We start from the raw sequence: 21751 nt of genomic DNA, 5'->3' as shown, positions 1-21751 counted from the left end.
TTATGTGTATTTACTCTTCATTGTTTCACATGCTTTCCTGTATTCACTCTGCACTGTTTAGTGTGTTATATGATATTTACTCTCCATTGTTTCACATGCTTTCCTGTATTCACTCTTCACAGTTTAGTTTGTTATGTGATATTTACTCTTCATTGTTTCACATGCTTTGCTGTATTCACTCTTCACTGTTTAGTGTGTTATATGATATTTACTCTTCATTGTTTCACATGCTTTCCTGTATTCACTCTTCACTGTTTAGTGTGTTAGATGATATTTACTCTTCATTGTTTCACATGCTTTCCTGTATTCACTCTTCACAGTTTAGTTTGTTATGTGATATTTACTCTTCATTGTTTCACATGCTTTGCTGTATTCACTCTTCACTGTTTAGTGTGTTATATGATATTTACTCTTCATTGTTTCACATGCTTTCCTGTATTCACTCTTCACTGTTTAGTGTGTTATATGATATTTACTCTTCATTGTTTCACATGCTTTCCAGTATTCACTCTTCACTGTTTAGTGTGTTATATGATATTTACTCTTCATTGTTTCACATGCTTTCCTGTATTCACTCTTCACTGTTTAGTGTGTTATATGATATTTACTCTTCATTGTTTCACATGCTTTCCTGTATTCACTCTGCACTGTTTAGTGTGTTATATGATATTTACTCTTCATTGTTTCACATGCTTTCGTGTATTCACTCTTCACAGTTTAGTTTGTTACATGATATTTACTCTTCATTGTTTCACATGCTTTCCTGTATTCACTCTTCACAGTTTAGTTTGTTATGTGATATTTACTCTTCATTGTTTCACATGCTTTCCTGTATTCACTCTGCACTGTTTAGTTTGTGACATGATATTGACTCTTCATTGTTTCACATGCTTTGCTGTATTCACTCTGCACTGTTTAGTTTGTTATATGATATTTACTCTTCATTGTTTCACAGGCTTTGCTGTATTCACTCTGCACTGTTTAGTGTGTTACATGATATTTACTCTCCATTGTTTCACAGGCTTTGCTGTATTCACTCTGCACTGTTTAGTGTGTTACATGATATTTACTCTCCATTGTTTCACAGGCTTTGCTGTATTCACTCTGCACTGTTTAGTGTGTTATGTGATATTTACTCTTCATTGTTTCACATGCTTTCTTGTATTCACTCTGCACTGTTTAGTGTGTTATATGATATTTACTCTCCATTGTTTCACATGCTTTCCTGTATTCACTCTTCACAGTTTAGTTTGTTATGTGATATTAACTCTTCATTGTTTCACATGCTTTCCTGTATTCACTCTGCACTGTTTAGTTTGTGACATGATATTGACTCTTCATTGTTTCACATGCTTTGCTGTATTCACTCTGCACTGTTTAGTTTGTTATATGATATTTACTCTTCATTGTTTCACAGGCTTTGCTGTATTCACTCTGCACTGTTTAGTGTGTTACATGATATTTACTCTCCATTGTTTCACAGGCTTTGCTGTATTCACTCTGCACTGTTTAGTGTGTTACATGATATTTACTCTCCATTGTTTCACAGGCTTTGCTGTATTCACTCTGCACTGTTTAGTGTGTTATGTGATATTTACTCTTCATTGTTTCACATGCTTTCCTGTATTCACTCTGCACTGTTTAGTTTGTGACATGATATTTACTCTTCATTGTTTCACATCCTTTCCTGTATTCACTCTGCACTGTTTAGTTTGTTATATGATATTTACTCTTCATTGTTTCACAGGCTTTGCTGTATTCACTCTGCACTGTTTAGTGTGTTACATGATATTTACTCTCCATTGTTTCACAGGCTTTGCTGTATTCACTCTGCACTGTTTAGTGTGTTATGTGATATTTACTCTTCATTGTTTCACATGCTTTCCTGTATTCACTCTGCACTGTTTAGTGTGTTACTTCATATTTACTCTTCATTGTTTCACATGCTTTCCTGTATTCACTCTGCACTGTTTAGATTGTTATATGATATTTACTCTCCATTGTTTCACATGCTTTCCTGTATTCACTCTGCACTGTTTAGTGTGTTATATGATATTTACTCTCCATTGTTTCACATGCTTTCCTGTATTCACTCTGCACTGTTTAGTGTGTTACATGATATTTACTCTTCACTGTTTCACATGCTTTCCTGTATTCACTCTGCACTGTTTAGTGTGTTACATGATATTTACTCTTCATTGTTTCACATGCTTTCCTGTATTCACTCTGCACTGTTTAGTGTGTTACATGATATTTACTCTTCATTGTTTCACATGCTTTCCTGTATTCACTCTGCACTGTTTAGTGTGTTACATGATATTTACTCTCCATTGTTTCACAGGCTTTGCTGTATTCACTCTGCACTGTTTAGTGTGTTCCATGATATTTACTCTCCATTGTTTCACAGGCTTTGCTGTATTCACTCTACACTGTTTAGTGTGTTATGTGATATTTACTCTTCATTGTTTCACATGCTTTCCTGTATTCACTCTGCACTGTTTAGTTTGTGACATGATATTTACTCTTCATTGTTTCACATGCTTTCCTGTATTCACTCTGCACTGTTTAGTTTGTTATATGATATTTACTCTTCATTGTTTCACAGGCTTTGCTGTATTCACTCTGCACTGTTTAGTGTGTTACATGATATTTACTCTCCATTGTTTCACAGGCTTTGCTGTATTCACTCTGCACTGTTTAGTGTGTTACATGATATTTACTCTTCATTGTTTCACATGCTTTCCTGTATTCACTCTGCACTGTTTAGTTTGTTATATGATATTTACTCTTCATTGTTTCACATGCTTCCCTGTAGTCACTCTGCACTGTTTAGTTTGTTACATGATATTTACTCTTCATTGTTTCACATGCTTTCCAGTATTCACTCTTCACAGTTTAGTTTGTTATGTGATATTTACTCTTCATTGTTTCACATGCTTTCCTGTATTCACTCTGCACTGTTTAGTGTGTTATATGATATTTACTCTTCATTGTTTCACATGCTTTCCAGTATTCACTCTTCACAGTTTAGTTTGTTATGTGATATTTACTCTTCATTGTTTCACATGCTTTCCTGTATTCACTCTGCACTGTTTAGTGTGTTATATGATATTTACTCTCCATTGTTTCACATGCTTTCCTGTATTCACTCTTCACAGTTTAGTTTGTTATGTGATATTTACTCTTCATTGTTTCACATGCTTTGCTGTATTCACTCTTCACTGTTTAGTGTGTTATATGATATTTACTCTTCATTGTTTCACATGCTTTCCTGTATTCACTCTTCACTGTTTAGTGTGTTAGATGATATTTACTCTTCATTGTTTCACATGCTTTCCAGTATTCACTCTTCACAGTTTAGTTTGTTATGTGATATTTACTCTTCATTGTTTCACATGCTTTGCTGTATTCACTCTTCACTGTTTAGTGTGTTATATGATATTTACTCTTCATTGTTTCACATGCTTTCCTGTATTCACTCTGCACTGTTTAGTGTGTTATATGATATTTACTCTCCATTGTTTCACATGCTTTCCTGTATTCACTCTTCACAGTTTAGTTTGTTATGTGATATTTACTCTTCATTGTTTCACATGCTTTGCTGTATTCACTCTTCACTGTTTAGTGTGTTATATGATATTTACTCTTCATTGTTTCACATGCTTTCCTGTATTCACTCTTCACTGTTTAGTGTGTTATATGATATTTACTCTTCATTGTTTCACATGCTTTCCAGTATTCACTCTTCACTGTTTAGTGTGTTATATGATATTTACTCTTCATTGTTTCACATGCTTTCCTGTATTCACTCTTCACTGTTTAGTGTGTTATATGATATTTACTCTTCATTGTTTCACATGCTTTCCTGTATTCACTCTGCACTGTTTGGTGTGTTATATGATATTTACTCTTCATTGTTTCACGTGCTTTCGTGTATTCACTCTTTACAGTTTAGTTTGTTACATGATATTTACTCTTCATTGTTTCACATGCTTTCCTGTATTCACTCTTCACAGTTTAGTTTGTTATGTGATATTTACTCTTCATTGTTTCACATGCTTTCCTGTATTCACTCTGCACTGTTTAGTTTGTGACATGATATTGACTCTTCATTGTTTCACATGCTTTGCTGTATTCACTCTGCACTGTTTAGTTTGTTATATGATATTTACTCTTCATTGTTTCACAGGCTTTGCTGTATTCACTCTGCACTGTTTAGTGTGTTACATGATATTTACTCTCCATTGTTTCACAGGCTTTGCTGTATTCACTCTGCACTGTTTAGTGTGTTACATGATATTTACTCTCCATTGTTTCACAGGCTTTGCTGTATTCACTCTGCACTGTTTAGTGTGTTATGTGATATTTACTCTTCATTGTTTCACATGCTTTCCTGTATTCACTCTGCACTGTTTAGTTTGTGACATGATATTTACTCTTCATTGTTTCACATCCTTTCCTGTATTCACTCTGCACTGTTTAGTTTGTTATATGATATTTACTCTTCATTGTTTCACAGGCTTTGCTGTATTCACTCTGCACTGTTTAGTGTGTTACATGATATTTACTCTCCATTGTTTCACAGGCTTTGCTGTATTCACTCTGCACTGTTTAGTGTGTTATGTGATATTTACTCTTCATTGTTTCACATGCTTTCCTGTATTCACTCTGCACTGTTTAGTGTGTTACTTCATATTTACTCTTCATTGTTTCACATGCTTTCCTGCATTCACTCTGCACTGTTTAGTTTGTTATATGATATTTACTCTCCATTGTTTCACATGCTTTCCTGTATTCACTCTGCACTGTTTAGTGTGTTATATGATATTTACTCTCCATTGTTTCACATGCTTTCCTGTATTCACTCTGCACTTTTTAGTGTGTTACATGATATTTACTCTTCACTGTTTCACATGCTTTCCTGTATTCACTCTGCACTGTTTAGTGTGTTACATGATATTTACTCTTCATTGTTTCACATGCTTTCCTGTATTCACTCTGCACTGTTTAGTGTGTTACATGATATTTACTCTTCATTGTTTCACATGCTTTCCTGTATTCACTCTGCACTGTTTAGTGTGTTACATGATATTTACTCTCCATTGTTTCACAGGCTTTGATGTATTCACTCTGCACTGTTTAGTGTGTTCCATGATATTTACTCTCCATTGTTTCACAGGCTTTGCTGTATTCACTCTGCACTGTTTAGTGTGTTATGTGATATTTACTCTTCATTGTTTCACATGCTTTCCTGTATTCACTCTGCACTGTTTAGTTTGTGACATGATATTTACTCTTCATTGTTTCACATGCTTTCCTGTATTCACTCTGCACTGTTTAGTTTGTTATATGATATTTACTCTTCATTGTTTCACAGGCTTTGCTGTATTCACTCTGCACTGTTTAGTGTGTTACATGATATTTACTCTCCATTGTTTCACAGGCTTTGCTGTATTCACTCTGCACTGTTTAGTGTGTTACATGATATTTACTCTTCATTGTTTCACATGCTTTCCTGTATTCACTCTGCACTGTTTAGTTTGTTATATGATATTTACTCTTCATTGTTTCACATGCTTTCCTGTATTCACTCTGCACTGTTTAGTGTGTTACTTCATATTTACTCTTCATTGTTTCACATGCTTTCCTGTATTCACTCTGCACTGTTTAGTTTGTTATATGATATTTACTCTCCATTGTTTCACATGCTTTCCTGTATTCACTCTGCACTGTTTAGTGTGTTATATGATATTTACTCTTCATTGTTTCACATGTTTTCCTGTATTCACTCTGCACTGTTTAGTGTGTTATGTGATATTTACTCTTCATTGTTTCACATGCTTTCCTGTATTCACTCTGCACTGTTTAGTGTGTTACTTCATATTTACTCTTCATTGTTTCACATGCTTTCCTGTATTCACTCTGCACTGTTTAGTTTGTTATATGATATTTACTCACCATTGTTTCACATGCTTTCCTGTATTCACTCTGCACTGTTTAGTGTGTTATATGATATTTACTCTTCATTGTTTCACATGCTTTCCTGTATTCACTCTGCACTGTTTAGTGTGTTACATGATAGTTACTCTTCATTGTTTCACATGCTTTCCTGTATTCACTCTGCACTGTTTAGTGTGTTACATGATATTTACTCTCCATTGTTTCACATGCTTTCCTATATTCACTCTGCACTGTTTAGTGTGTTACATGATATTTACTCTTCATTGTTTCACATGCTTTCCTGTATTCACTCTGCACTGTTTAGTGTGTTACATGATATTTACTCTCCATTGTTTCACAGGCTTTGCTGTATTCACTCTGCACTGTTTAGTGTGTTACATGATATTTACTCTCCATTGTTTCACAGGCTTTGCTGTATTCACTCTTCACTGTTTAGTGTGTTATGTGATATTTACTCTTCATTGTTTCACATGCTTTCCTGTATTCACTCTGCACTGTTTAGTTTGTGACATGATATTTACTCTTCATTGTTTCACATGCTTTCCTGTATTCACTCTGCACTGTTTAGTTTGTTATATGATATTTACTCTTCATTGTTTCACAGGCTTTGCTGTATTCACTCTGCACTGTTTAGTGTGTTACATGATATTTACTCTTCATTGTTTCACATGCTTTCCTGTATTCACTCTGCACTGTTTAGTTTGTTATATGATATTTACTCTTCATTGTTTCACATGCTTTCCTGTATTCACTCTGCACTGTTTAGTGTGTTACTTCATATTTACTCTTCATTGTTTCACATGCTTTCCTGTATTCACTCTGCACTGTTTAGTTTGTGACATGATATTTACTCTTCATTGTTTCACATGCTTTCCTGTATTCACTCTGCACTGTTTAGTTTGTTACATGATATTTACTCTCCATTGTTTCACAGGCTTTGCTGTATTCACTCTGCACTGTTTAGTGTGTTACATGATATTTACTCTTCATTGTTTCACATGCTTTCCTGTATTCACTCTGCACTGTTTAGTTTGTTATATGATATTTACTCTTCATTGTTTCACATGCTTTCCTGTATTCACTCTGCACTGTTTAGTGTGTTACTTCATATTTACTCTTCATTGTTTCACATGCTTTCCTGTATTCACTCTGCACTGTTTAGTTTGTTATATGATATTTACTCTCCATTGTTTCACATGCTTTCCTGTATTCACTCTGCACTGTTTAGTGTGTTATATGATATTTACTCTCCATTGTTTCACATGCTTTCCTGTATTCACTCTGCACTGTTTAGTGTGTTACATGATATTTACTCTTCATTGTTTCACATGCTTTCCTGTATTCACTCTGCACTGTTTAGTGTGTTACATGATATTTACTCTTCATTGTTTCACATGCTTTCCTGTATTCACTCTGCACTGTTTAGTGTGTTACATGATATTTACTCTTCATTGTTTCACATGCTTTCCTGTATTCACTCTGCACTGTTTAGTGTGTTACATGATATTTACTCTTCATTGTTTCACATGCTTTCCTGTATTCACTCTGCACTGTTTAGTGTGTTAGATGATATTTACTCTTCATTGTTTCACATGCTTTCCTGTATTCACTCTGCACTGTTTAGTTTGTTATATGATATTTACTCTTCATCGTTTCACATGCTTTCCTGTATTCACTCTGCACTGTTTAGTGTGTTACTTGATATTTACTCTCCATTGTTTCACATGCTTTCCTGTATTCACTCTGCACTGTTTAGTGTGTTACATGATATTTACTCTTCATTGTTTCACAGGCTTTGCTGTATTCACTCTGCACTGTTTAGTGTGTTACATGATATTTACTCTCCATTGTTTCACAGGCTTTGCTGTATTCACTCTGCACTGTTTAGTGTGTTATGTGATATTTACTCTTCATTGTTTCACATGCTTTCCTGTATTCACTCTGCACTGTTTAGTTTGTGACATGATATTTACTCTTCATTGTTTCACACGCTTTCCTGTATTCACTCTGCACTGTTTAGTTTGTTATATGATATTTACTCTTCATTGTTTCACAGGCTTTGCTGTATTCACTCTGCACTGTTTCGTGTGTTACATGATATTTACTCTCCATTGTTTCACAGGCTTTGCTGTATTCACTCTGCACTGTTTAGTGTGTTATATGATATTTACTCTTCATTGTTTCACATGCTTTCCTGTATTCACTCTGCACTGTTTAGTGTGTTACTTCATATTTACTCTTCATTGTTTCACATGCTTTCCTGTATTCACTCTGCACTGTTTAGTTTGTTATATGATATTTACTCTCCATTGTTTCACATGCTTTCCTGTATTCACTCTGCACTATTTAGTGTGTTATATGATATTTACTCTCCATTGTTTCACATGCTTTCCTGTATTCACTCTGCTCTGTTTAGTGTGTTACTTCATATTGACTCTTCATTGTTTCACATGCTTTCCTGTATTCACTCTGCACTGTTTAGTTTGTTATATGATATTTACTCTCCATTGTTTCACATGCTTTCCTGTATTCACTCTGCACTGTTTAGTGTGTTATATGATATTTACTCTCCATTGTTTCACATGCTTTCCTGTATTCACTCTGCACTGTTTAGTGTGTTACTTCATATTTACTCTTCATTGTTTCACATGCTTTCCTGTATTCACTCTGCACTGTTTAGTTTGTTATATGATATTTACTCTTCATTGTTTCACAGGCTTTGCTGTATTCACTCTGCACTGTTTCGTGTGTTACATGATATTTACTCTCCATTGTTTCACAGGCTTTGCTGTATTCACTCTGCACTGTTTAGTGTGTTATATGATATTTACTCTTCATTGTTTCACATGCTTTCCTGTATTCACTCTGCACTGTTTAGTGTGTTACTTCATATTTACTCTTCATTGTTTCACATGCTTTCCTGTATTCACTCTGCACTGTTTAGTTTGTTATATGATATTTACTCTCCATTGTTTCACATGCTTTCCTGTATTCACTCTGCACTATTTAGTGTGTTATATGATATTTACTCTCCATTGTTTCACATGCTTTCCTGTATTCACTCTGCACTGTTTAGTGTGTTACTTCATATTTACTCTTCATTGTTTCACATGCTTTCCTGTATTCACTCTGCACTGTTTAGTTTGTTATATGATATTTACTCTCCATTGTTTCACATGCTTTCCTGTATTCACTCTGCACTGTTTAGTGTGTTATATGATATTTACTCTCCATTGTTTCACATGCTTTCCTGTATTCACTCTGCACTGTTTAGTGTGTTACATGATATTTACTCTTCATTGTTTCACATGCTTTCCTGTATTCACTCTGCACTGTTTAGTGTGTTACATGATATTTACTCTTCATTGTTTCACATGCTTTCCTGTATTCACTCTGCACTGTTTAGTGTGTTACATGATATTTACTCTTCATTGTTTCACATGCTTTCCTGTATTCACTCTGCACTGTTTAGTGTGTTACATGATATTTACTCTTCATTGTTTCACATGCTTTCCTGTATTCACTCTGCACTGTTTAGTGTGTTAGATGATATTTACTCTTCATTGTTTCACATGCTTTCCTGTATTCACTCTGCACTGTTTAGTTTGTTATATGATATTTACTCTTCATCGTTTCACATGCTTTCCTGTATTCACTCTGCACTGTTTAGTGTGTTACTTGATATTTACTCTCCATTGTTTCACATGCTTTCCTGTATTCACTCTGCACTGTTTAGTGTGTTACATGATATTTACTCTTCATTGTTTCACAGGCTTTGCTGTATTCACTCTGCACTGTTTAGTGTGTTACATGATATTTACTCTCCATTGTTTCACAGGCTTTGCTGTATTCACTCTGCACTGTTTAGTGTGTTATGTGATATTTACTCTTCATTGTTTCACATGCTTTCCTGTATTCACTCTGCACTGTTTAGTTTGTGACATGATATTTACTCTTCATTGTTTCACACGCTTTCCTGTATTCACTCTGCACTGTTTAGTTTGTTATATGATATTTACTCTTCATTGTTTCACAGGCTTTGCTGTATTCACTCTGCACTGTTTCGTGTGTTACATGATATTTACTCTCCATTGTTTCACAGGCTTTGCTGTATTCACTCTGCACTGTTTAGTGTGTTATATGATATTTACTCTTCATTGTTTCACATGCTTTCCTGTATTCACTCTGCACTGTTCAGTGTGTTACTTCATATTTACTCTTCATTGTTTCACATGCTTTCCTGTATTCACTCTGCACTGTTTAGTTTGTTATATGATATTTACTCTCCATTGTTTCACATGCTTTCCTGTATTCACTCTGCACTATTTAGTGTGTTATATGATATTTACTCTCCATTGTTTCACATGCTTTCCTGTATTCACTCAGCACTGTTTAGTGTGTTACATGATATTTACTCTTCATTGTTTCACATGCTTTCCTGTATTAACTCTGCACTGTTTAGTGTGTTAGATGATATTTACTCTTCATTGTTTCACATGCTTTCCTGTATTCACTCTGCACTGTTTAGTTTGTTATATGATATTTACTCTTCATCGTTTCACATGCTTTCCTGTATTCACTCTGCACTGTTTAGTGTGTTACTTGATATTTACTCTCCATTGTTTCACATGCTTTCCTGTATTCACTCTGCACTGTTTAGTGTGTTACATGATATTTACTCTTCATTGTTTCACAGGCTTTGCTGTATTCACTCTGCACTGTTTAGTGTGTTACATGATATTTACTCTCCATTGTTTCACAGGCTTTGCTGTATTCACTCTGCACTGTTTAGTGTGTTATGTGATATTTACTCTTCATTGTTTCACATGCTTTCCTGTATTCACTCTGCACTGTTTAGTTTGTGACATGATATTTACTCTTCATTGTTTCACACGCTTTCCTGTATTCACTCTGCACTGTTTAGTTTGTTATATGATATTTACTCTTCATTGTTTCACAGGCTTTGCTGTATTCACTCTGCACTGTTTCGTGTGTTACATGATATTTACTCTCCATTGTTTCACAGGCTTTGCTGTATTCACTCTGCACTGTTTAGTGTGTTATATGATATTTACTCTTCATTGTTTCACATGCTTTCCTGTATTCACTCTGCACTGTTTAGTGTGTTACTTCATATTTACTCTTCATTGTTTCACATGCTTTCCTGTATTCACTCTGCACTGTTTAGTTTGTTATATGATATTTACTCTCCATTGTTTCACATGCTTTCCTGTATTCACTCTGCACTATTTAGTGTGTTATATGATATTTACTCTCCATTGTTTCACATGCTTTCCTGTATTCACTCTGCACTGTTTAGTGTGTTACTTCATATTGACTCTTCATTGTTTCACATGCTTTCCTGTATTCACTCTGCACTGTTTAGTTTGTTATATGATATTTACTCTCCATTGTTTCACATGCTTTCCTGTATTCACTCTGCACTGTTTAGTGTGTTATATGATATTTACTCTCCATTGTTTCACATGCTTTCCTGTATTCACTCTGCACTGTTTAGTGTGTTACTTCATATTTACTCTTCATTGTTTCACATGCTTTCCTGTATTCACTCTGCACTGTTTAGTTTGTTATATGATATTTACTCTTCATTGTTTCACAGGCTTTGCTGTATTCACTCTGCACTGTTTAGTGTGTTAGATGATATTTACTCTTCATTGTTTCACATGCTTTCCTGTATTCACTCTGCACTGTTTAGTTTGTTATATGATATTTACTCTTCATCGTTTCACATGCTTTCCTGTATTCACTCTGCACTGTTTAGTGTGTTACTTGATATTTACTCTCCATTGTTTCACATGCTTTCCTGTATTCACTCTGCACTGTTTAGTGTGTTACATGATATTTACTCTTCATTGTTTCACAGGCTTTGCTGTATTCACTCTGCACTGTTTAGTGTGTTACATGATATTTACTCTCCATTGTTTCACAGGCTTTGCTGTATTCACTCTGCACTGTTTAGTGTGTTATGTGATATTTACTCTTCATTGTTTCACATGCTTTCCTGTATTCACTCTGCACTGTTTAGTTTGTGACATGATATTTACTCTTCATTGTTTCACACGCTTTCCTGTATTCACTCTGCACTGTTTAGTTTGTTATATGATATTTACTCTTCATTGTTTCACAGGCTTTGCTGTATTCACTCTGCACTGTTTCGTGTGTTACATGATATTTACTCTCCATTGTTTCACAGGCTTTGCTGTATTCACTCTGCACTGTTTAGTGTGTTATATGATATTTACTCTTCATTGTTTCACATGCTTTCCTGTATTCACTCTGCACTGTTTAGTGTGTTACTTCATATTTACTCTTCATTGTTTCACATGCTTTCCTGTATTCACTCTGCACTGTTTAGTTTGTTATATGATATTTACTCTCCATTGTTTCACATGCTTTCCTGTATTCACTCTGCACTATTTAGTGTGTTATATGATATTTACTCTCCATTGTTTCACATGCTTTCCTGTATTCACTCTGCACTGTTTAGTGTGTTACTTCATATTGACTCTTCATTGTTTCACATGCTTTCCTGTATTCACTCTGCACTGTTTAGTTTGTTATATGATATTTACTCTCCATTGTTTCACATGCTTTCCTGTATTCACTCTGCACTGTTTAGTGTGTTATATGATATTTACTCTCCATTGTTTCACATGCTTTCCTGTATTCACTCTGCACTGTTTAGTGTGTTACTTCATATTTACTCTTCATTGTTTCACATGCTTTCCTGTATTCACTCTGCACTGTTTAGTTTGTTATATGATATTTACTCTTCATTGTTTCACAGGCTTTGCTGTATTCACTCTGCACTGTTTCGTGTGTTACATGATATTTACTCTCCATTGTTTCACAGGCTTTGCTGTATTCACTCTGCACTGTTTAGTGTGTTATATGATATTTACTCTTCATTGTTTCACATGCTTTCCTGTATTCACTCTGCACTGTTTAGTGTGTTACTTCATATTTACTCTTCATTGTTTCACATGCTTTCCTGTATTCACTCTGCACTGTTTAGTTTGTTATATGATATTTACTCTCCATTGTTTCACATGCTTTCCTGTATTCACTCTGCACTATTTAGTGTGTTATATGATATTTACTCTCCATTGTTTCACATGCTTTCCTGTATTCACTCTGCACTGTTTAGTGTGTTACTTCATATTTACTCTTCATTGTTTCACATGCTTTCCTGTATTCACTCTGCACTGTTTAGTTTGTTATATGATATTTACTCTCCATTGTTTCACATGCTTTCCTGTATTCACTCTGCACTGTTTAGTGTGTTATATGATATTTACTCTCCATTGTTTCACATGCTTTCCTGTATTCACTCTGCACTGTTTAGTGTGTTACATGATATTTACTCTTCATTGTTTCACATGCTTTCCTGTATTCACTCTGCACTGTTTAGTGTGTTACATGATATTTACTCTTCATTGTTTCACATGCTTTCCTGTATTCACTCTGCACTGTTTAGTGTGTTACATGATATTTACTCTTCATTGTTTCACATGCTTTCCTGTATTCACTCTGCACTGTTTAGTGTGTTACATGATATTTACTCTTCATTGTTTCACATGCTTTCCTGTATTCACTCTGCACTGTTTAGTGTGTTAGATGATATTTACTCTTCATTGTTTCACATGCTTTCCTGTATTCACTCTGCACTGTTTAGTTTGTTATATGATATTTACTCTTCATCGTTTCACATGCTTTCCTGTATTCACTCTGCACTGTTTAGTGTGTTACTTGATATTTACTCTCCATTGTTTCACATGCTTTCCTGTATTCACTCTGCACTGTTTAGTGTGTTACATGATATTTACTCTTCATTGTTTCACAGGCTTTGCTGTATTCACTCTGCACTGTTTAGTGTGTTACATGATATTTACTCTCCATTGTTTCACAGGCTTTGCTGTATTCACTCTGCACTGTTTAGTGTGTTATGTGATATTTACTCTTCATTGTTTCACATGCTTTCCTGTATTCACTCTGCACTGTTTAGTTTGTGACATGATATTTACTCTTCATTGTTTCACACGCTTTCCTGTATTCACTCTGCACTGTTTAGTTTGTTATATGATATTTACTCTTCATTGTTTCACAGGCTTTGCTGTATTCACTCTGCACTGTTTCGTGTGTTACATGATATTTACTCTCCATTGTTTCACAGGCTTTGCTGTATTCACTCTGCACTGTTTAGTGTGTTATATGATATTTACTCTTCATTGTTTCACATGCTTTCCTGTATTCACTCTGCACTGTTCAGTGTGTTACTTCATATTTACTCTTCATTGTTTCACATGCTTTCCTGTATTCACTCTGCACTGTTTAGTTTGTTATATGATATTTACTCTCCATTGTTTCACATGCTTTCCTGTATTCACTCTGCACTATTTAGTGTGTTATATGATATTTACTCTCCATTGTTTCACATGCTTTCCTGTATTCACTCAGCACTGTTTAGTGTGTTACATGATATTTACTCTTCATTGTTTCACATGCTTTCCTGTATTAACTCTGCACTGTTTAGTGTGTTACATGATATTTACTCTCCATTGTTTCACAAGCTTTGCTGTATTCACTCTGCACTGTTTAGTGTGTTACATGATATTTACTCTCCATTGTTTCACAGGCTTTGCTGTATTCACTCTGCACTGTTTAGTGTGTTATGTGATATTTACTCTTCATTGTTTCACATGCTTTCCTGTATTCACTCTGCACTGTTTAGTTTGTGACATGATATTTACTCTTCATTGTTTCACATGCTTTCCTGTATTCACTCTGCACTGTTTAGTTTGTTATATGATATTTACTCTTCATTGTTTCACAGGCTTTGCTGTATTCACTCTGCACTGTTTAGTGTGTTACATGATATTTACTCTCCATTGTTTCACAGGCTTTGCTGTATTCACTCTGCACTGTTTAGTGTGTTACATGATATTTACTCTTCATTGTTTCACATGCTTTCCTGTATTCACTCTGCACTGTTTAGTTTGTTATATGATATTTACTCTTCATTGTTTCACATGCTTTCCTGTATTCACTCTGCACTGTTTAGTGTGTTACTTCATATTTACTCTTCATTGTTTCACATGCTTTCCTGTATTCACTCTGCACTGTTTAGTGTGTTACTTCATATTTACTCTTCATTGTTTCACATGCTTTCCTGTATTCACTCTGCACTGTTTAGTTTGTTATATGATATTTACTCTCCATTGTTTCACATGCTTTCCTGTATTCACTCTGCACTGTTTAGTGTGTTATATGATATTTACTCTCCATTGTTTCACATGCTTTCCTGTATTCACTCTGCACTGTTTAGTGTGTTACATGATATTTACTCTTCATTGTTTCACATGCTTTCCTGTATTCACTCTGCACTGTTTAGTGTGTTACATGATATTTACTCTTCATTGTTTCACATGCTTTCCTGTATTCACTCTGCACTGTTTAGTGTGTTACATGATATTTACTCTTCATTGTTTCACATGCTTTCCTGTATTCACTCTGCACTGTTTAGTGTGTTACATGATATTTACTCTCCATTGTTTCACAGGCTTTGCTGTATTCACTCTGCACTGTTTAGTGTGTTACATGATATTTACTCTCCATTGTTTCACAGGCTTTGCTGTATTCACTCTGCACTGTTTAGTGTGTTATGTGATATTTACTCTTCATTGTTTCACATGCTTTCCTGTATTCACTCTGCACTGTTTAGTTTGTGACATGATATTTACTCTTCATTGTTTCACATGCTTTCCTGTATTCACTCTGCACTGTTTAGTTTGTTATATGATATTTACTCTTCATTGTTTCACAGGCTTTGCTGTATTCACTCTGCACTGTTTAGTGTGTTACATGATATTTACTCTCCATTGTTTCACACGCTTTGCTGTATTCACTCTGCACTGTTTAGTGTGTTACATGATATTTACTCTCCATTGTTTCACAGGCTTTGCTGTATTCACTCTGCACTGTTTAGTGTGTTACATGATATTTACTCTCCATTGTTTCACAGGCTTTGCTGTATTCACTCTGCACTGTTTAGTGTGTTATGTGATATTTACTCTTCATTGTTTCACATGCTTTCCTGTATTCACTCTGCACTGTTTAGTTTGTGACATGATATTTACTCTTCATTGTTTCACATGCTTTCCTGTATTCACTCTGCACTGTTTAGTTTGTTATATGATATTTACTCTTCATTGTTTCACAGGCTTTGCTGTATTCACTCTGCACTGTTTCGTGTGTTACATGATATTTACTCTCCATTGTTTCACAGGCTTTGCTGTATTCACTCTGCACTGTTTAGTGTGTTATATGATATTTACTCTTCATTGTTTCACATGCTTTCCTGTATTCACTCTGCACTGTTTAGTGTGTTACTTCATATTTACTCTTCATTGTTTCACATGCTTTCCTGTATTCACTCTGCACTGTTTAGTTTGTTATATGATATTTACTCTCCATTGTTTCACATGCTTTCCTGTATTCACTCTGCACTGTTTAGTGTGTTATATGATATTTACTCTCCATTGTTTCACATGCTTTCCTGTATTCACTCTGCACTGTTTAGTGTGTTACATAATATTTACTCTTCATTGTTTCACATGCTTTCCTGTATTAACTCTACACTGTTTAGTGTGTTACATGATATTTACTCTCCATTGTTTCACATGCTTTGCTGTATTCACTCTGCACTGTTTAGTGTGTTACATGATATTTACTCTCCATTGTTTCACAGGCTTTGCTGTATTCACTCTGCACTGTTTAGTGTGTTATGTGATATTTACTCTTCATTGTTTCACATGCTTTCCTGTATTCACTCTGCACTGTTTAGTTTGTGACATGATATTTACTCTTCATTGTTTCACATGCTTTCCTGTATTCACTCTGCACTGTTTAGTTTGTTATATGATATTTACTCTTCATTGTTTCACAGGCTTTGCTGTATTCACTCTGCACTGTTTAGTGTGTTACATGATATTTACTCTCCATTGTTTCACAGGCTTTGCTGTATTCACTCTGCACTGTTTAGTGTGTTACATGATATTTACTCTTCATTGTTTCACATGCTTTCCTGTATTCACTCTGCACTGTTTAGTTTGTTATATGATATTTACTCTTCATTGTTTCACATGCTTTCCTGTATTCACTCTGCACTGTTTAGTGTGTTACTTCATATTTACTCTTCATTGTTTCACATGCTTTCCTGTATTCACTCTGCACTGTTTAGTTTGTTATATGATATTTACTCTCCATTGTTTCACATGCTTTCCTGTATTCACTCTGCACTGTTTAGTGTGTTATATGATATTTACTCTCCATTGTTTCACATGCTTTCCTGTATTCACTCTGCACTGTTTAGTGTGTTACATGATATTTACTCTTCATTGTTTCACATGCTTTCCTGTATTCACTCTGCACTGTTTAGTGTGTTACATGATATTTACTCTTCATTGTTTCACATGCTTTCCTGTATTCACTCTGCACTGTTTAGTGTGTTACATGATATTTACTCTCCATTGTTTCACAGGCTTTGCTGTATTCACTCTGCACTGTTTAGTGTGTTACATGATATTTACTCTCCATTGTTTCACAGGCTTTGCTGTATTCACTCTGCACTGTTTAGTGTGTTATGTGATATTTACTCTTCATTGTTTCACATGCTTTCCTGTATTCACTCTGCACTGTTTAGTTTGTGACATGATATTTACTCTTCATTGTTTCACATGCTTTCCTGTATTCACTCTGCACTGTTTAGTTTGTTATATGATATTTACTCTTCATTGTTTCACAGGCTTTGCTGTATTCACTCTGCACTGTTTAGTGTGTTACATGATATTTACTCTCCATTGTTTCACAGGCTTTGCTGCATTCACTCTGCACTGTTTAGTGTGTTATGTGATATTTACTCTTCATTTTTTCACATGCTTTCCTGTATTCACTCTGCACTGTTTAGTTTGTGACATGATATTTACTCTTCATTGTTTCACATGCTTTCCTGTATTCACTCTGCACTGTTTAGTTTGTGACATGATATTTATTCTTCATTGTTTCACAGGCTTTGCTGTATTCACTCTGCACTGTTTAGTGTGTTACATGATATTTACTCTCCATTGTTTCACAGGCTTTGCTGTATTCACTCTGCACTGTTTAGTGTGTTATGTGATATTTACTCTTCATTGTTTCACATGCTTTCCTGTATTCACTCTGCACTGTTTAGTGTGTTACTTCATATTGACTCTTCATTGTTTCACATGCTTTCCTGTATTCACTCTGCACTGTTTAGTTTGTTATATGATATTTACTCTCCATTGTTTCACATGCTTTCCTGTATTCACTCTGCACTGTTTAGTGTGTTATATGATATTTACTCTCCATTGTTTCACATGCTTTCCTGTATTCACTCTGCACTGTTTAGTGTGTTACATGATATTTACTCTTCATTGTTTCACATGCTTTCCTGTATTCACTCTGCACTGTTTAGTGTGTTACATGATATTTACTCTCCATTGTTTCACATGCTTTCCTGTATTCACTCTGCACTGTTTAGTGTGTTACATGATATTTACTCTTCATTGTTTCACATGCTTTCCTGTATTCACTCTGCACTGTTTAGTGTGTTACATGATATTTACTCTCCATTGTTTCACAGGCTTTGCTGTATTCACTCTGCACTGTTTAGTGTGTTACATGATATTTACTCTCCATTGTTTCACAGGCTTTGCTGTATTCACTCTGCACTGTTTAGTGTGTTATGTGATATTTACTCTTCATTGTTTCACATGCTTTCCTGTATTCACTCTGCACTGTTTAGTTTGTGACATGATATTTACTCTTCATTGTTTCACATGCTTTCCTGTATTCACTCTGCACTGTTTAGTTTGTTATATGATATTTACTCTTCATTGTTTCACAGGCTTTGCTGTATTCACTCTGCACTGTTTAGTGTGTTACATGATATTTACTCTCCATTGTTTCACAGGCTTTGCTGCATTCACTCTGCACTGTTTAGTGTGTTATGTGATATTTACTCTTCATTTTTTCACATGCTTTCCTGTATTCACTCTGCACTGTTTAGTTTGTGACATGATATTTACTCTTCATTGTTTCACATGCTTTCCTGTATTCACTCTGCACTGTTTAGTTTGTGACATGATATTTACTCTTCATTGTTTCACAGGCTTTGCTGTATTCACTCTGCACTGTTTAGTGTGTTACATGATATTTACTCTTCATTGTTTCACATGCTTTCCTGTATTCACTCTGCACTGTTTAGTGTGTTACATGATATTTACTCTCCATTGTTTCACAGGCTTTGCTGTATTCACTCTGCACTGTTTAGTGTGTTATGTGATATTTACTCTTCATTGTTTCACATGCTTTCCTGTATTCACTCTGCACTGTTTAGTGTGTTACTTCATATTTACTCTTCATTGTTTCACATGCTTTCCTGTATTCACTCTGCACTGTTTAGTTTGTTATATGATATTTACTCTCCATTGTTTCACATGCTTTCCTGTATTCACTCTGCACTGTTTAGTGTGTTATATGATATTTACTCTCCATTGTTTCACATGCTTTCCTGTATTCACTCTGCACTGTTTAGTCTGTTACATGATATTTACTCTTCATTGTTTCACATGCTTTCCTGTATTCACTCTGCACTGTTTAGTTTGTTATATGATATTTACTCTTCATTGTTTCACAGGCTTTGCTGTATTCACTCTGCACTGTTTAGTGTGTTACATGATATTTACTCTCCATTGTTTCACAGGCTTTGCTGCATTCACTCTGCACTGTTTAGTGTGTTATGTGATATTTACTCTTCATTTTTTCACATGCTTTCCTGTATTCACTCTGCACTGTTTAGTTTGTGACATGATATTTACTCTTCATTGTTTCACATGCTTTCCTGTATTCACTCTGCACTGTTTAGTTTGTGACATGATATTTATTCTTCATTGTTTCACAGGCTTTGCTGTATTCACTCTGCACTGTTTAGTGTGTTACATGATATTTACTCTCCATTGTTTCACAGGCTTTGCTGTATTCACTCTGCACTGTTTAGTGTGTTATGTGATATTTACTCTTCATTGTTTCACATGCTTTCCTGTATTCACTCTGCACTGTTTAGTGTGTTACTTCATATTGACTCTTCATTGTTTCACATGCTTTCCTGTATTCACTCTGCACTGTTTAGTTTGTTATATGATATTTACTCTCCATTGTTTCACATGCTTTCCTGTATTCACTCTGCACTGTTTAGTGTGTTATATGATATTTACTCTCCATTGTTTCACATGCTTTCCTGTATTCACTCTGCACTGTTTAGTGTGTTACATGATATTTACTCTTCATTGTTTCACATGCTTTCCTGTATTCACTCTGCACTGTTTAGTGTGTTACATGATATTTACTCTCCATTGTTTCACATGCTTTCCTGTATTCACTCTGCACTGTTTAGTGTGTTACATGATATTTACTCTTCATTGTTTCACATGCTTTCCTGTATTCACTCTGCACTGTTTAGTGTGTTACATGATATTTACTCTCCATTGTTTCACAGGCTTTGCTGTATTCACTCTGCACTGTTTAGTGTGTTACATGATATTTACTCTCCATTGTTTCACAGGCTTTGCTGTATTCACTCTGCACTGTTTAGTGTGTTATGTGATATTTACTCTTCATTGTTTCACATGCTTTCCTGTATTCACTCTGCACTGTTTAGTTTGTGACATGATATTTACTCTTCATTGTTTCACATGCTTTCCTGTATTCACTCTGCACTGTTTAGTTTGTTATATGATATTTACTCTTCATTGTTTCACAGGCTTTGCTGTATTCACTCTGCACTGTTTAGTGTGTTACATGATATTTACTCTCCATTGTTTCACAGGCTTTGCTGCATTCACTCTGCACTGTTTAGTGTGTTATGTGATATTTACTCTTCATTTTTTCACATGCTTTCCTGTATTCACTCTGCACTGTTTAGTTTGTGACATGATATTTACTCTTCATTGTTTCACATGCTTTCCTGTATTCACTCTGCACTGTTTAGTTTGTGACATGATATTTACTCTTCATTGTTTCACAGGCTTTGCTGTATTCACTCTGCACTGTTTAGTGTGTTACATGATATTTACTCTTCATTGTTTCACATGCTTTCCTGTATTCACTCTGCACTGTTTAGTGTGTTACATGATATTTACTCTCCATTGTTTCACAGGCTTTGCTGTATTCACTCTGCACTGTTTAGTGTGTTATGTGATATTTACTCTTCATTGTTTCACATGCTTTCCTGTATTCACTCTGCACTGTTTAGTGTGTTACTTCATATTTACTCTTCATTGTTTCACATGCTTTCCTGTATTCACTCTGCACTGTTTAGTTTGTTATATGATATTTACTCTCCATTGTTTCACATGCTTTCCTGTATTCACTCTGCACTGTTTAGTGTGTTATATGATATTTACTCTCCATTGTTTCACATGCTTTCCTGTATTCACTCTGCACTGTTTAGTCTGTTACATGATATTTACTCTTCATTGTTTCACATGCTTTCCTGTATTCACTCTGCACTGTGTAGTGTGTTACATGATATTTACTCTTCATTGTTTCACATGCTTTCCTGTATTCACTCTGCACTGTTTAGTGTGTTACATGATATTTACTCTTCATTGTTTCACATGCTTTCCTGTATTCACTCTGCACTGTTTAGTGTGTTACATGATATTTACTCTCCATTGTTTCACAGGCTTTG

Source organism: Heterodontus francisci, chromosome 7, assembly GCF_036365525.1.
Source record: "Heterodontus francisci isolate sHetFra1 chromosome 7, sHetFra1.hap1, whole genome shotgun sequence".
NCBI lineage: Eukaryota > Metazoa > Chordata > Chondrichthyes > Heterodontiformes > Heterodontidae > Heterodontus > Heterodontus francisci.
Note: the sequence above shows the minus strand (reverse complement) of the source record.